The following is an 18,632-nucleotide window of genomic DNA, read 5'->3' as shown; positions in this document are numbered from 1 at the left end:
TTTTTTTTTTTAATTTTAATTTTTTTTTTTGTCTTTTTTTGCTATTTCTTGGGCCGCTCCCGCGGCATATGGAGGTTCCCAGGCTAGGGGTCAAATCGGAGCTGTAGCCACCGGCCTACACCAGAGCCACAGCAACGCGGGATCCGAGCTGCGTCTGCAACCTACACCACAGCTCACGGCAACACCTGATCGTTAACCCACTGAGCAAGGGCAGGGACCGAACCCGCAACCTCATGGTTCCTAGTCAGATTCGTTAACCACTGCGCCACGACGGGAACTCCTTTTTTTAATTTTTTTTGAAAAACAGTAATGTTTTAATTGATATTTCAGGGACCTGTGCAGATGCACAAACCTGTGCTTCCGTTAAGCGGGATTCTAATAATTGTTATTCCTTAGGGAATAGCCCAATTGGGCGTCCCATTCAGATTCTCCCGAAGCATGCTTATTCTACGAAGAACACATACAAGTGTTAATAGAGTGATTTTCAACAGATTGGCCAGATCCCAGATTTGCCGAAAGGAGATCATAAACCCAAGTGGACATTAAGTGTTAGCTGGACTTGAGAGATTGAAAATGATGAATTAAAGTATATGTACATTTTAATGAATTTATCAAACTTGTGACAATTTTTGATCATTTTATTTTCCTAATCGTAATAGTCTCAGAAACAAACACCTATAATATAGATATTTATAATTTCGGTGCTTATAAAAGTTGGGAATAACCGGGCCAGCCTGCATGGTTGTCATTGACAAGGGCTTGGATCTCAAGAGATTGTCTTCCGAGTATCACTTTCAAGTAAAAACAATACTGTGAAGAGTATACATACTCTACGGCAATTATCCCTCTTCCGACATTGAATAGTTAGCTTAATTCTCTTATTAGTCAGAAAGTATGTAAGCTAGGGCATGGATTTTTCTAGGTACAAGAGGTCAGGAACTAAAATTTCTAATAAAGTAAACTGCCTGTTGCCTGGAATTAATTCCTTACTACTTTATAGTGAATTGTCACCACAGCTGTTTATCATGGGCACATCTGAAAACTGCCTATTCGGTATGTGACTCTTGAAGAGCATCCTTCAAATTTAAGACGTCCCGCTGATTAACCTTGCTGCTCCCAGATAAAGGAGAGGAGAGAAACGATTGCTTTTGTACTCAAATATTTCTTTTTCTCTAAAGCACAAATTACAAACTCAGATTTTCCCTTTTCATTACACATAGTTAAGTCGTTTAATGTTTTAGGCCTCTCTCATGCGTATAAACTAAATGTGACTATCTCATCTCTAGGATTATTTTCTGCTTCTGTACTCTGTGATTTGAGAAATTTCATAGTAGCTGTATGGCTTTTGAGTACACATAAAAAATTCCAAATTCTCCCAAACTCAAACCTATATGCCTGGCAAGGACATTCACTTTCTCTTTTTCTAAATGAGAAAATTTTAAAATAGCTTAGAGCTAGAACAAGGCACAGGTCAGTAAATACAAAAAAAAAAAAAAAGTTGTTTGGAAGAGGTTAATATATTCATTCCTTGTCTCTGGGAGTCTGTCTCCAGTAAGCCTGGGCAGCAGTAGGGTGATTTAATGCTTGTATTAAAGAGGGCCCTGAAGTGTTTTTAGTTGCTGATTCTTTTTCTCATTGCTGTAATTACTAAAAGTTAAAATCCAGCTTTCTTAAAAAAAAAAAAAAAGTACTTTTGCCCTTACGCTTATGAATTAAAACAGCATCTTTCACTATCTAATGTTGTGCCATCAATCTCTCCACCCAGGTGAAATGCACACGTCTTAGAAAGTGTGTTCCTGGAGTCTGTAGATTTTTCAGTTGAATTAGCTTTGCTCTGTTAGTGGTGGATGGTTATTCATGTCAAAATGGATTTTGCAAGAATTGTGTTCTCTAGTTTTATCTAAGGAGGCACAGTGGTTTTAGTTTATGGGTTTATTTTTAATACTGACGCTTGGGAGGGACTTTTTCCCCAATTTTCCTCAATTATCCTCAATGATCCAATAGGATTTCTTCCTTTAAATTAGGGAAGGACTCGGATCCCGGTAACAGATTGTACATGGCATCTTTATTGTTAATAGGAAGTGTGGTATTCACTAGAGTTAATGATTTCACAACCTTCATTCAATTGTTTTATGTAAATACCTTTGATTGAAAAGTCAGCTGGTACCTTGGGATCTGTGTCTCATATGGCTACACAGATGCTGAGCACACCCAGGCAGCAAAAGATAAGTGTGTCCCGGGGGTTATTGCTTAGTCCCTTTGTCTTATTTTCCATTATAGCAGGAGGGAGCTGCTTTGCCCCGACTCTGCAAAGCCCTCAACCAATTTGCGAGGGGAGACTCCCAATATAATTTAAAATTCCAGGCTTCTTCCAGTAACTATGGTGGCTGTCTTCTGCTTAATTTTTATGTGAAGGGCTGTCCGCTGACTAGGTTTTGTCGTTTCAGTTGTTCCCGAAACTATAATTTTCTCTGAGAGTGAGTTCACCTTCTAATCAAATGGGTGAAATCCTCTGAGTGTTTGCTTTAACTTCTAATACATTTTGATTAGCCTCCCTTTGACAAGGAAAAAAATGGCCCCGGAGATAAGCTGCCCTATCAGTTCATCAGTTTCATTAGTCTGTCAGCATGTGCTGATTATCCTATCAAGTTTATCAACAGCCTTGAATGTGTTTTCTCATTCTCACATTTGCATATTATTGGTGCCCTTTAGGGACCAGTGATGGATTATAGTGTCTGACTAGATGTCGCCTGCAAGTACTCATTTTTCTCAAAGCTCATTCATTTACCCCTTCAAGATCACTCCCCCCCCAAGCACTAGCGTGTATATATGCAAACGTTTTTTTCAAGACTTTTTCCCCCTTTATTAGGAAGTTAGGAGGAATGAAGGAATATGTGTGAAAAAATACAATTGTATTTGAATATGATTAGTTTAATAATTTAATTCATTGCAACGACTTAAAAAACAAAGCTCCAGTCCTTTGCACCTGCCTTTCCTTTTAACATTTTATGGAAAAATCGTATTACTCTGTGCTTTCTGACAATAGTCGACTTATCTTAAACATCAAATTAGTCTATTGTCCCCCTTTGTGGATTAATAAAAAATAACAAGTTTAATTAATTTGCTCGCCTACTTAGATATTTCTATATTTTATCATAAGACTATTGGTTTTCATTGTGGTGGTTTGTAAGGAGACTTAAAAAACTGTTTAAAAATATGTTCTCATTATTCTCATTGATTTCATAGGATCAGGATGAGTGAGTAATACTTGAGGCGTCTCAGTCCATCTAAAATTAAATAAATGACAAAGCTATATGAATATTTAAAAAGCTACTAAATAGTATTTTATAACTGCTATTTAATACAGATGAAAATTTCACCTAGGTAGCAGTTATAACTAGCACGTTATGAGAATACCTGAAATAGTAAGAGACCACTAATAAAATAATGGTTAACATTGCTACTAGCCAGTTGTGTGACTTCATGCCTGTGGGCCCCAGTTTCCTCTTGATAGAATGGACTGGATTAAGTGGAGATTCAGGAGAGTGTGCAGCAGCCAGCCCAGGTTCACATTATGGCCTTGACACTTACTGTCTGAGCAAGCTGGGCAAACCACTTACCTGATGCCTCAGTTTCCCCCTCCATAAGGTGTCTGTCATGGTAGCGTCAATTTGAGGATTGATCGAGATGATGAAGGTAAAAGCACATGGGACTAAATTCCTAACCTAGAAAATGTTGCATAATATTACTTTCCATTGTACTCATGGTCATTTCTGAGGGCTTTCAACTCCAGAAGTCACTGAATGCATTCTCTTGACAGTTCTTTTGATATTTACCAGTGCAAGTATGATTTCTCTATAGATAGGATTTTTGACATAGTGATGGCCTTGTAGGTAGTGACCTTCCACAGGGACTCTGTTTATTTACTTCTGTCCTGTCTAGAATTGCTGTCTTTTTCTCGCAAAGTCCATTTCCTCTGTCTCTCAACAACCACAGTCAAACTCCTTCTTTTATCGTCAACTATGGTAAGCAGAAGTGAAACAGCCTACTCAGTTAATGCCCAATTAACTTAATTTCATTAATAGAATATTCCCTCTCCATTGAAATTGTTATATTTAGGTCAGCGTTTCTTCTCCTTTTCTTGCCATGACATTTTTCCCCCAGATGTAGTCATAATTATTCTTTGTTCTGACACCCACTGTAGGTCTTTATTGAATCTTAATTTCTCTTTTTGTCTTCATAAATTGGAAGTGATTTTTAGACGCATAGAATGTTAGAGATGGAGGATTTATATCTTTAAAATCCTCCTAACATTATCTTTTATATTACAAGCTAAAATTAACACCAAGAGTTAGGCTGATCTGTTTTGGATTACACAGCTTGTGTTAGAACCAGAAATGTGGTTTCCTGAGTTAAATGCAAATGCTTTTTCTATTTAGCCCTTCTGTGTTGCCCAAACTGGCACATTCTTTACTGTCAATATAGCATATCTTTACCCATGTAAAAACCAGCAGTAGCTATATCTGTGTAGATAAAGATGTATAGATGTATAGGTATAGGTATCCTTCCTTATCCAAATATATAGTAAACACCTCTTCATCTTAAAAGAATAAAATATCTACAGAATTATAGTGTCATCACAGATACATGAAATATGCAAGATATTAATTTTTTAATTTAGGATAATCTTTAACCAGCCTATTTTTTTCTTCTTTCTCTGTAAATGTTTATTTTTCTTTTTATGTATATATAAGCTTTGCTTTTAAATAATTCCAAGAACCCATGAGAAACCAAATTAGACTGTAATTTTCAATGTTATCAGTTTGAGCCCTTCCAATCCCCAAGGTCATTTTAGGTCTATTTGCTATTTAAAATAAAATCATTTGGTTTTCTCAATGCAAAGTAATTGTTAGGTTTAATTATACAAGCAATTTAGGCCATTTCATCTTGGTAATATATCTTGAGAAGAAAAGGACATGATGTATTCATGGAGTAATTGAGTCTAGAGTTATTGCATTTTGTTGCAGTCTGCAAACACTCTGTTTAGAATAGCCTCTGTATGCAAAAGGAAAATTATTTTTTGGTCACACAACTTGGGTGGTGGGTAGAGAGGTGATGGTGGGATGAAATGGAAATAGACCATATGGTTTCAGCTCTTCTAGAGGCTTTCTAGATATTTCACCCTTGGTTCTAGAGCTCTTAATATCGTTCCTTAATAAGTCAATGTCTGTCAATGAAATGGATAATTGTATTACTCCAGCTTCAAGAATATTTTGTTTATAGCTCTGTAGCCTGTGTTGTGTTGACCGTACCAAATCAACCAAAATTAGCAAAAAAAAAAAACTCAAGCTTTTTTTCCCCCAATGTGACACTAGTATCAAAATTTGCATATGTATTCATAGTTTTTTGTTCTTTAAGAAAATATGTCTGCGTTGGGTACTATGCTTTTATCTTAGGGAGAGATTACGTTCTCCTTGCAGGGAGATTCCATAATGACCATTACTATTTATTACCTTTTTTGCTTTTGTTTGGATCTAACCATTTTGCTTCTCTTATTTCTGATGATTCTTAGATTTTTTTTTTTTTACACACATTCCTGTTACTAATAAAATCCAAGATTATTATTGGAAAATATATTTTTCCTTCATCAGCCCTGCAACTAACAGGTCTTTTACTTACATAGGTTTAAAATTGAAAAGATGCTTTCTCCTCACATTCTCTCATAAAAGAGAAGAAATCGTTTGACTTAATTTTCAGTTTTATGAAAACAGATCTTTGATTATGAGAGGTTTTTCCAATGTCATTGAGCTCGTTAGGGAGAATGACAAAAGAACCAATGAATAGGAAACATAGTGAATTGATTAGAGTCATTTTTAGGGTAAAATGAATTATTAGAGCCGTTGTTTTTACAGTTTGTAGTTTTGAGAAAGAAACTTGTGGAATGAAAAGGTTATGTCAGAAATGGCTACCAATGATCTTTAGATTCCTTACTCTTATTTAGGTAAGAACTGGCAAAGAAGATGGCAAATGCACATCCTGAAAACATAATGTAAAAATTTTCACTTGTAAATTCATCCTAACTCTACTTAAAGGGTGTACATTCTGTGCTGAGTTCAGCTAGCAGATTGGCTGTAATAGAAGTCTGTTTTTCCCTCGGCTTTCTGTATGGCTGGTTTTTTAGCAGACTCATTTCTTTTTGTTGGATTACTCTTGTGGATATACTTGCATGTGTGTGTGTGTTTACCTCACATTGTTCCAGAAGATATTTAGAATAGAAATATTCAGAGTAAATTTTTAACAGGACACTTCACATGCTTAATCTTTTCTTCTATGACTGGTGGCTTTTAAGTGGATTGCTCAAGGCATTTAGCAGGCCGACTGTGAAAAAGATGGTTTTTAAGTGTGTGAGATTTGAACTTCACATCTTTCAAGTGTGGAAGCATTAACACTCTGGTAGTGTTAAGCTTTTTATACCACCTGCTTCCCCTATTTTGAGTTCTGGTGATTTTTCTATGATTGCTTCCATTGGCACTCTTGAAAATCAGCAGTTCAGCCCTTCAAATACGGTGACTGTATAACTGGATCAACCACTGATCTGTGTACCTCCAGAAAGAATATTAACTTCTAATTTTTAAGATAAATCTATTGTCCTTTCATTTTTCCATTGTCAGAAAGGTCACGACAGGGAGAAAGGATAAGATAGTGCCAAGAGATTTTAGAAATTCACTTTGTAAGATGCTGGAGCCAATAAGATAAGGAAATCATGTGGGTTTGGCTGTGTACCTCCAAAGAGAAAAGTATATAAAATGTTTATGTAAAATTTGCACCCAAAATTTCATTTCTCAGTATAAAACTGCAGTGGTTTATGTTTGTTTTGTTTTTTTTTTTTCTTTTTACCACTCACGTTTGATGTACATTCTCCAGTATGTCCTATGGTTACAGACATTAATTTTCTAGGCATTAGTCTATACGCTACAAAGGCCAGCCTCCAGTTCAGCTGCATTAAATAGGTAATATATTTTGTTTAAAGTTTCAATTAAAGCCTGGGCCAGAAGATATATGGTCCCTGTGGGGAGTTTGAACACTTTCATGCCAGTTCTAGGGTTGCTTAAGGATCATGCTTAGGTCTCGATGTCACTTGCTTTCCTGGAAATATGATATGGGACAGTTGATTATATTTCACTACTATTAAAACCACACAAGCCCACCTGTTACATTAATTCATACTTTTGCCAGTTTAGTAAAGGAAAAGATTGAAGCTTAAAAACTTTATTTTTAAGTTGAGTTACAAGGAAGCGAATATACTCAGATTAATACCTAATTATATCCTTATTCTCTGATTCCCAAATAGTTTCAACATGTTCTGCTTGAAAAAAAATATGTTTTCTGAGGCTTCAGTAGAAATAAATGAGGAACAAAATGTACATTTTACTCCTGTATTGGACACTATCCATGGAGGGAATCTTCGACTCAGTAGTAAATATAGGTTGGATTATTGTTAGAAAATTTAAGTGATGTGACTTTATACTCAAAAAATTAAGTTTCAAAATCTAGAATTCTTAACTGATGCCAACTTTGACAACATTGAGAGGAAACGGACAAGATCACGAGGAAGAAGAAAATCTTGTATGAAGGATATAATTTCCTGTTTTTCCTAACAGGTAGGGAAACATTTTCTACATGAAAATTTCATTTAACTCCTTGATGAACTGTTCCTTAGCTGTGATTTTATTTACATTGATAGAAGCAATTGTCATATCCAAATTTAGTACAGCATTAAAATAGAACATGCAGAGTGCTCCAGATTGCAAGTCTTTTTTTTTGCCAACATATAAATTATGAGCCTGAGGTTTTATGAGCTGTTGTAGAAACTTATTTTAAATTTCTGATTTATCTTACTGATTAACGTTAATATAAACATTTATAGTGTAAAATAAATTATTCAGGAGTTCCCGTTGTAGCTCAGTGGTTAACGAATCTGACTAGGAACCATGAGGTTGCGGGTTCGATCCCTGGCCTTGCTCAGTGGGTTAAGGATCCAGCGTTGCCGTGAGCTGTGGTGTAGGTTGCAGATGTGGCTCGGATCCAGCATTGCTGTGGCTCTGGCGTAGGCCGGTGGCTGCAGCTCCAATTGGACCCCTAGCCTGGGAACCTCCGTATGCCGCGGGAGCGGCCCAAGAAATAGCAAAAAGACAAAAATAAATAAATAAATAAATTATTCATTGTGTATTATAAAGACATATTGCTCAACCCAGAAATTCATATGAAGTGTATTCCTAAGACAATGTATAGAAAACACAAAATGCTTTTATTATACACCTGTGCTGTTTTCCTGCAAATATTTATATCCTATTTCTCTAAATTCTGTTATGTTCATTCATTCTTTCCAAGCTAGTACATTTACTCATTGTTTTTTCTTTCCTCTAGCGTAAACTTCAGACTTTTCTAAGCACAATTTAGTACTTGCATATTCTTCTAGTATTCCCTAAATATTTCAGTTATATTAAACCATTTTATTTATTACATTCTAGTTCTTTGAGGACAGTACGGTATTTTAGGAGAAAATCATCACCTCCAACACACACACACACACACGCACACACACACACACACAGTCTCACTTTCTCTTCTTTGGAAAATTCAGAATCTTATGGGGTTGGCTCCAACATTTGTTGATTGATTATTTTTAATGATTAATTTCCTTGAAAACATAAAGGAAATTGATTATCCTGGAGACTTTTAGGATCTCTAGTTGCAAGCAGAGAATATTGACACAGGCTCCTGGCTGTTTTCCAAGTTCAATTTTGATGGTACATCAATATCGCCAGTATATAATAGTAGATATTAGGAATCTTTTTAACTTTCACTGAAATTTAACTGCTTTTTTCAAGATTAGTGTTTTTACTTAATGAAACACATATTCAGTTTTTTATTTTTCCTCTGCATTTCTTCTCTCTGCTTTAAAACTGCCTTTCTGGCTTCGAGTTTGATGCTCTAGGGCTTGCTGTAGGGTTACATACTGAACCTTTCCACAACTCTCCATGTAAAATTTGGATTATATTTTATTTATTACCAGTCACTCTACCCCAAAGGAAGGAGTTAAAATTGTTAGGTCTGTTGTCAGATACTAAGGAGCTGCTTTAATTTCTGTAATTATTTTAATCTTCTCTTTGTCTTTTCCTGCTTCCTACAGTAGGTCTTAAGTATTTCCAATAATAACTAATGTGTCTAAAGTAACTGGACTGTGTTTTTTTCTTATGGTTTTTAGGGCCGCACTCATGGCATATGGAGGTTCCCAGGCTAAGAGTCGAATCTGAGCTACAGTGGCCAACCTACACCACAGCAATGCGGGATCCAAGCCACGCCTGCAACCTACACCACAGCTCACGGCAATGCTGGATCCTCAGCCCACTGAGCAAGAACAGGGATCAAACCCACAACCTTATGGTTCCTAGTCAGATTCGTTTCCACTGTGCCACGATGGAAACTCATGGACTGTGTTAATTTTATAAGGATAAGATAAAGCTGAGGAAAGATTAGGATGGAAATACAAAAGAATAACCAAATTTGACAGCCAATAGTTATAGAAAGTTTATGACATAAATAAATAAATAAAGCTGACTCCCTAATGTTTCTGTGTTAAAGCTAACACTGTATAAAAAGTGAGAATGAAAGAAGTTAAATTCTTGACATAATAGGATCTTGATGTTATGTAGTTCTTTTCTATAGATGCTGGAGGAGTTCCGGTCATGGCTCAGTGGTTAACGAATCTGAGTAGGAACCATGAGGCTGTGGGTTCGATCCCTGGCCTCGCTCAGTGGGTTAAGGATCTGGAGTTGCCGTGAGCTGTTGTGTAGGTTGCAGACGTGGCTTGGATCCCATGCATTGCTGTGGCTGTGGTGTAGGCCGGTGGCTATAGCTCTGATTAGACCCCTAGCAGGTGCAGCCCTAGAAAAGACAAAATAATAATGATAATAATGTAGAAGCTAGAAAATAGAGTCACTTGAAAATTTTTCTTCAGTGACATACTTGGTAAAAATGTAACATCTAAATCCAAGTTGATATATAGTGTGGTCAGTTATTTATCAGATATTTATTAAGACTCTTTGGAGCCAGAGGCTTCTGAATTTAGGTTGAAGAACAAATAAAGATATGAAAGGTTTTGTGTCTGGCTGTACATATCTAATAATCTAGTTTAAGATCAGAAGGTCATAATTGCCGAGGTAGGTTCTATAGGTACGTTACAAAGATGGGGGTGGGTATGAGTTTGAGTAAATGAAAAAATAACTATTAACCTTAAATAGCAAAATTCTATTTTATAAAAATTCCCTTCTTAATTTGACATATGGATTATAATTTGATAGCAGTAAACATCTCTCAAAACTAATGTATTAAAAATTTTGCGGAGTTCCCACCATGGCTCAGTGGTAATGAATCCTACTAGGATCCAAGAGGATACAGGTTTGATCACTGGCTTCCCTCAGTGGGTTAAAAATCTGGTGTTGCCATGAGCTGTGGTGTAGGTCACATACTTGACTGCATCCTGGGTTGCTGTGCTGTGGTGTAGACCGGCAGCTACAGCTCTAATTCGACCCTTAGCCTGGGAACTTCCATATGCTGCTGGTTTGGCCCTAAAAAGCAAAAAACAAGACAAAACAAAAATTTCACAAAATGATTCTAAAGTTTATGTGGTAGATTTAACAGGAAAAGAGAGCCAAGAAGGCTTAGAGAATAGTGGGTGAGACTTTCTCTATTTGATATTAAAATATTAGAAGAAGCTACAGCGCTTAGAGCCGTGTTATCTTGACCTAAGAAACAAAAACCAGATTAGTGCAGCAGAATGGATACCCTAGAAACAGATAAAATTTTACTTTTTTTTTTTTGTAGCTAATAAATGTGGAATTAAATATTGATGAGGGAAGGGAGTTTTTATAAAAGTTGACCTGTGACAATTGATTGAATATTTGAAAAGAATAAAATTAGATACTTGCCTCACACCATATTGCTAAATGTATTTCATATAGAATAAATAGGTAATTTTAATAATGAAACTATGTAATTCAAAGAGAATATATGTCTCTATAACAGAAAAGAATTTTTTTTTGCATGAAAGAGTGATAAATCTCCACAGGAAAAGTCAACTTGATTAGCACATATAAAGTTTAAAATATTCTGAAACCAAAAACTATTTTAATTTTTTTTGGTTTATCTTAAGGGAAAGATGAATGTCTTACTTGAAAAATGGCTTTAAGACCTACAATTGAAAGCCTATTGATGGTTAAAGTTTTGCGAAAAAAAATTTGTGAAAATGTATACATTTTTCTTCAAGAATTCCACTGCTACTTATGTGTTCTAAGATAAAAAGAGATTTTTTTTTTAAAAAAGGTAATTACAAAAAAAGAATGATAGTTGCTCAAATAGCTAAAGTACCTGCATTAAAAATTGAGAGGAAAATTTGAGTATACAAAAAATTGAATATTGACCTTGAATGAGAACATTGAATTTTGGGGAAAATATGATATTTTTATTTAATATAGTAAGACAATAGAAGCAATCTAAATATTTAAAACTAGCAAAACATTTTACTTATAAAGTAATTGATTTTTTTTCAACATGTAAAATAATTTCTGGTAAAACAACACAATTTTAACAATCACTATCTCTGAGAATGAAATTTATTTGATTTAATGAAAAATTTCAGACTGTCTCTAATGAATAGATGTAATGTTTGTAATTAGGTACCAAATATATAAATAAATATAATGCTTTGTTTTGTTTTTTGGTCTTTTGTCTTTTTTTTTAGGGCCGCATCCAAGGCCTATGGAGGTTCCCAGGCTAGGGGTCTAATCAGAGCTATAGCTGCCGGCCTACACCACAGCCTCAGCAACACCAGATCCAAGCTGTGTCTTCGACCTACACCACAGCTCACAGCAATGCCGGATCCTTAACCCACTGAGTGAGGCCAGGGATTGAACCTGCAACCTCAAGGTTCCTAGTCAGGTTTGTTTCCTCTGTGCCGTGGTGGGAACTCCTCAATATAATGTTTTTTAAAGGAATAATCAGGACTTAATCTAGATTTAGTCAATCTTGAATTGAGTCATCTAGAAAATCCACGTATATGACAGTTCCTTTTTAAACTAAGATGTGACTGGTTTGACTGTGTGAATCACTGAACAGTGGTGAATCTCTAAATGATTACATAATTTAAGAGATTCAGGAGTTATTTACTCTTAGCCCCTCATAGTGTACATGATAAAGCTAAGGCCCTGTCAAATAACAGACTTGTCTGTAGCCACACAACTATTTAATGGAAAAGTAAGAATTAGAAACCCAACCATCAAATTACTGCTTTGGTGTATAATTTCTAGTTCAGTGCTGTATCATAATTATAAATTTTCAAAAGATAGTTGAGACAAACCACATTAATCAGTTAATTAAAATGCATTTATTTCTTTTTAAAATTTTGTGACAAGATTAGTTCCTAAGGAGAGAATTAAAAGTAATATATGAAACAGAAATAATCATAGCAACGATGGGGAAAGTGCTCATTAAAGGAAAACTGACCAGCACAGAAAAACACTAGGTATAAAAACCATCCAAACAAGCCTGATATCTTAAATGAAAAGTGAGCAATTCTTAAAAGTGGAATGATTCCCTTAGAGACCAGCCAATTCCTCCGAGTTGGAAAGCTGAGAAATTAGGCAGGTTACCATAGAATGCCTGACTTTCAGGCAAAGTGTACAGGCAAAGTGTGCTGGTGTCACAGTATTTTACTAACATCAAAACTTTTGTAACTCCTCAATTTATAGTTAAGTATGTGTAATTCAATGTTGTTCACACCTTTTTCACTAATGTTTCATTGTTCACTGTGATTTTGCTCATAGACCCTTAATATCTGTTTCGTATTTACTTGATGTTTTTCTTCATTCTAAAACATGCTATCTATGAAATCACATTTTTAAACACACACATCAAGTAAAATTTACAATACTAAAATTTTAAAAAGGCTTTGTGTTATTTTAGCACATCTAAAGATCAAACTTTGGAAAATACTGAGAGATAATATTTCTTTGTCACAAGAGTGTGAGAACCATGAAGGCAGGAGTTAATGATATCTCATTAATCTGTAGGTTGACCACCATATGCATTGTCCATGTTAGCTAACCTGAATTAATATGCAAAGTGTGTAGTGAAAAATTAAAAGACAGATTTAACAATTACTGTAAAAGTTGAGTTAGGGGTGATTCCTTTTGGTAAATTCGGTCATTTTTTTTTTTTTTTAAGTAGAGAATTTGGAATTTGGAGAAATTGCATGAAGCTGGTCAAAAGATACAAACTTCCGTTTATAAGATAAATACTAGCCATGTAAGCTACAACATGATAACTGTGTTTAACACTGCTGTGTGATACACCTGCTTAGAGAGTAGATCCTTCAAGGTCTCAAAACAGGGAGAAAAATTGTTATTTTGTTTCTATGTGACATGATGGATGTTAACTAACCTGACTGTGGTAATCACTGCACAATACGTATAAGTCAAGTCTTTATGCTGTACCTCTTAAACTTTTGCAGTGCTGTTTGTCACTTCTAACTAAATAAAACTGAAAAAAATAGAGAATCTGACCTTCATCTTAACATAGAAATATATTATTTTGAGCGAGGGTGGAAGAAACAAAAGGTAACACTGGCAGATACGGGCAATACGTCACACTGCATGCTCTATTCTTTATCTGTAAGCTGGAGCTGTCCAGTAACTTGAAACATGAGAATCAGTGCGATATGGACTCTGAAGTCATCAATAATCCAGCCTTCTTTCCTTTAAGGAGTTAGCCTTTGCCTGGGTTATTTAGACTCACAGCTTTTTAAGGAAGAAGAGTGACTTTATTTGTTCTACATCTGAAACTGGTTTGTAGTTGCCTGAAGCCGACCTGGAGACATTCAAATCTCTTTTGTCTGTGAGTGAATCGGAAATAAATCTGGGTGATGAACCTGATCATGACATCATCACACAGCAAATCTTGGAATTCTTATGAAAGTGCTTCTATTATGTCATGTTTTTTGTAGGATGAGAAGGAAAAATAGTCATCGTTGTTTCTTTCCTCTTGAGTACGGGAAATATTTTTTGCTCTTCTTGTGAGCGAGGAAGAATTACAGTACCAGAGAAGATGACCTAACCCTCTTCCCTCCACCCTGTCCCAGTCAGGTATCCCCATTCCCTTCAGTAATGAGTTTACTGAGCTTTCTTTTCCTGGGGCCATTTCCTTTATGGAGTTTTTATGATTTTAATATTTTAATCAAGCTTGAAGGGTTACATGTATACCATTCTCTGCTAATACTGAATCCACTGATGGCATTTTATTTTACCCTTCCTCTAATTATTTTTTATAGTATTTGGACGGAATGGGATAGTAAAAAGAAAGAAAACTCTAATCTGAGTTCAGAATCTGTCATTTGCCTGTTTTTTTTTGTTTGTTTGTTTTTTGTTTTTTTATCTTTATCTTTTTAGGTCCACACCCGCAGCATATGGAGGTTCCCAGGCTAGGGGTCACATCTGAGCTGTCGCTGCCAGCCTACATCACAACCACAGCAACGCCAGATCCAACATGTGTCTGTGACCTACACCACAGCTCTTGGCAACACCGGATCCTTAAACCCACTGATCGAGGCCAGGGATTGAACCTGTGACCTCATGGATGCTAGTCTGATTCATTTCCGCTGAGCCACGACGAGAACTCCCATTTGCCTTTTTTTGAACACTGAGCAAGTTGGTTAAGCTGAGTGACCCACAGTCACTTCATTTGTAAAAACAGACCAATACTGATTACAATGTAGAGATAATGTAGAAGTATAAAGATAATATATTTAATACTTTAGTAGGTATTCAATAAGTAGTGGACTCTATATGGTAGGCAGCTTGATGCAGTGGCAAAAACATAGGCTTTTGAGCCACTTAAACCTGTTAGGCTAGGATTATTTTTTTTATTATTATTTTTTTTCCACTCTACAGCACAGGGACCAAGTTACACATACATGTATACATAATTTTTCCTCCTATTTTCATGTTGCAGTGTAAATATCTAGACATTGCTCTCAGTGCTACATAGCCCGATCTCATTGCAAATCCATTCCAAGAGCAAGAGCTTGCATCCATTAACCCCAAGCTCCTGAGCCCTCCCACTCCCTCCCCCTCCCCCTCCCCCAAGGCAACCACAAATCTATTCTCTAAGTCCATGATTTTCTTTTCTGTGGAAAGCTTCATTTGTGCCTTATATTAGATTCCTGATATAAGTGACATCATATGGTATATTTCTTTCTCTTTCTGACTCATTTCACTCAGTATGAGAGTCTCTAGTTCTATCCGTGTTGCTGCAAATGGCATTATGTCATTCTTTTTTATGGCTGAGTAGTATTCCATTGTGTATATACACCACATCTTCCTAATCCAATCATCTGTCAATGGACATATGGGTTGTTTCCATGTCTCGGCTATTGTGAATAGAGCTGCAATGAACATGCAGGTGCATGTGTCTTTTTTAAGGAAAGTTTTGTCCAGTTATATGCCCAGGAGTGGGATTGCTGGGTCATATGGTAGTTCTATGTATAGATTTCTAAGGTACCTCCATACTGTTCTCCATAGTGGCTGTACCAGCTTACATTCCCACCAACAGTGCAGGAGGGTTCCCTTTTCTCCACACCCCCTCCAGCACTTGTTATTTGTGGCCTTGTTAATGATGTAAGGTGGTATCTCATGGTAGTTTTGATGTGCACTTCTCTAATAATCAGCAATGTTGAGCTTTTATCCATGTGCTTATTGGCCATCTGTTTATCTTCCTTGGAGAAAAGTCTTTTCAGGTCTTTTGCCCATTTTTCCATTGGGTGGTTGGCTTTTTGGCTGTTGAGTTGTATAAGTTGCTGGTATATTCTAGAGATTAAGGTCTTGTCAGTTGTATCATTCAAAACTATTTTCTCCCATTCTGTAAGTTGTCTTTTTGTTTTCTTTTTGGTTTCCTTTGCTGTGCAAAAGCTTGTCAGTTTGATGAGGTCCCATGGGTTTATTTTTGTTTTTATTTCTGTTTCTTTGGGAGACTGACCTGAGAAACCATTTGTAAGGTGGATGTCAGAGAATGTTTTGCCTGTGTCCTCTTCCAGGATTTGTTGGTGTCTTATATTTAAGTCTTTAAGCCATTTTGAGTTTATTTTTATGCATGGTGTGAGGGTGTGTTCTAGTTTCACTGATAGGCTAGGATTATTAACTGCAAGTCACTTATTCCTAAGCTTTTCTCCTCATGCATAAAATGAGTATTCTAACTGCTAGTATGAATTAGAAGGGAGAAATATGAAGCTTTTACTTTGGCAGGGCCAAAGCAAGTACTTGTTCTTGTATTGTTTGCTGCCTAAACTTTCTTCAGTTGCCTTTTAAACACATTTCAATTCATCTATGATCATTTTCTTGCATTTTTGGTTTTGCATCTTGATTTTATTAGCACTTCTATAGGCTGTTTTTGTGTTAAGGTTAACCTTACAACTAGAACACACATTATATCTACATATTCCCTCTAAAAAATTGAGCAACGTATGTAGCAGAAACATTTTTAAAGGTCAGCCATGGATTATTACTGGTCTTCTTTTTTCCTTTAATTCAATAGATAAGCCCCAGGCAAAGTGAAATGAACTTGATGGCCAGTGTTTCCCAAACTCGAAAACACTTTTCTGTGAGTGAGACAGTATAATTTTCACCTGAGCTGGAGACTTGGAAAGTTTGCGACTGTTCACTAACGACAGGTTAGCGGTGTGCTAAGGTTAGGTTGTCCAGGATCTGAATGGCAGTTTTACCACTTTGCACATTTCTAATTGTGTCTGGTTGATGTAGCCATGCCCCTTCTCAGTTGTCTCATCTGTCAAATCCAGGTAATTAAGGATGTTCCCTAATAAAAAAATATGAGATGCATATATTAAGCAATTAATATAGAGATTGGAAATAATGTATCATCTTGCAAACATAATTTAAAAAGTTGGTACAGGTTGAATGAGGGTGATGTGTTAAGACTCCTTGTGGGAGTAAAGGAGAAAATATTCTTTGTGCCCAAAGGTATAGAAATTGAGTGGGTGCAAGTAAGTCAGACATTTGCTCCCTGTAGCTTGCCATCCTAATGCATAATAAATATTCAATAAATGTGATTGTCATCACTGTTATTACCGAGGTGTAATGAAGTTTTTGGAAGTCGTAATGAATAGTATCTAAGTAGGCGAGTTATTTCCATTTTTCGTATACTTGCCAAGATGCATTATTGCATTATATTTCTTATTTATAGCTCTTTGATATTTCCCCATCTCACAAGTTTTATAAAGTAATAAGTTGTTTATGAGTTCTTACTGAACAAAATGGGCCAACCTACGTAGTTAGCAAATTCATAATATCTCATTTCTTTTTTTAATTAATGTAAAATTTTTATTTTAGTTGATTTACAGTGCTGTGCCAATTTCAAAATGAGTTTTAATAAAGATGGATTTCTGACTTGGAAGAAAAATACTGCACTTTCTGAAATGATTTTCAGACATCAACCCCTTACATATAAGGATGTGAATCTCAAAAGCACTGTGGAATTAAGGTTCTCCTGCACTCTCTTTCTGTACAGATAACCTCCTGGGACCATTCTACGAATTAGTGGAATTTTTTTATATAAATGAAAAGTAGGAGCCATATTAAATGCAGTGATTGCAGAACTCCTTTTCTGGCTGCACCCGTAACATGTGGAAGTTCCCAGGCCAGGGACTGAACCTGCACCACTGCAGCAATCTAAGCCGCTGCAGTGACAGCACGAGGTCTTTAATGCTGCACCACAATGGAACTCCCCTGCAGCACTTCTAAGAAGTGATCTATGAGCACTTGAAGACCCAAAGTAGAATTTCAGATTATTTCCAAACAGAATCTTTAATGCAGACCCATCTTTCAGCTCTAACTCTGAACTTAATCCATGTGTTTTTTTTTTTGCTGGCTTTAGAATCCATTTAGAGATAGTTGATTTGGTTTATCATTAATTGCTTTAAATTTTTTAATATCAGGGATTCTGCGTTCTTTCTGTTATATAAATCATGTGTGGTATTGTTTTAGTATGAGGAAACTGTTCACTTTCCCTAATGAAAATACTCTTTGCTTTATCTGGAAATATTTATTAGTTCAACATGGCAGAAAGAAAATTGTCTGACAGTGTTTCACTTATTATAAGGTATTATAATAAAAACAATGTAATTATTACAGAAACCAAAAAAAAAATTTAAGTCCATGCCTAATCCCACTTCTCTAAGAACTGTGAATATTTTGTGCATCTTATTCTAGTCTTTGGTCTTTGCTTCAGGTATTTCTTGCATCTCACCCTGAGCATTTGATTAAATCTAACCAAATTCTTAAATGCAAACATGTTTTAAGCTTTAGGAAAAACATTTTTTTCAAGCTATCAATTTTTATGATAATATAATCTCAGGACTGGCCTCAGAACTAGAAATACCTAGACGTGTTTGAGTGACACGTTCATTTTTGTGCATGTTACATATTACTTGTCACCAATGTTTTTTACCAAGCACCCACGCAGAAGGCACTCAAAAGGTCAGGAGACACAAATCAGTTCAATTCATC

The 18,632-nt window shown here is 35.8% G+C and overlaps 1 protein-coding gene across 1 annotated transcript in view; it reads left to right on the top strand.

Annotated features, from left to right (window-relative positions):
* Window positions 1–18,632, top strand: part of TMTC2 (transmembrane and tetratricopeptide repeat containing 2) — a 389,840-nt gene that overhangs the window by 256,766 nt on the left and 114,442 nt on the right.

This window comes from Sus scrofa, chromosome 5, assembly GCF_000003025.6.
Source record: "Sus scrofa isolate TJ Tabasco breed Duroc chromosome 5, Sscrofa11.1, whole genome shotgun sequence".
NCBI classification, from domain to species: domain Eukaryota; kingdom Metazoa; phylum Chordata; class Mammalia; order Artiodactyla; family Suidae; genus Sus; species Sus scrofa.
Note: the sequence above shows the minus strand (reverse complement) of the source record. Positions and strands in the feature narration are given on the sequence as shown.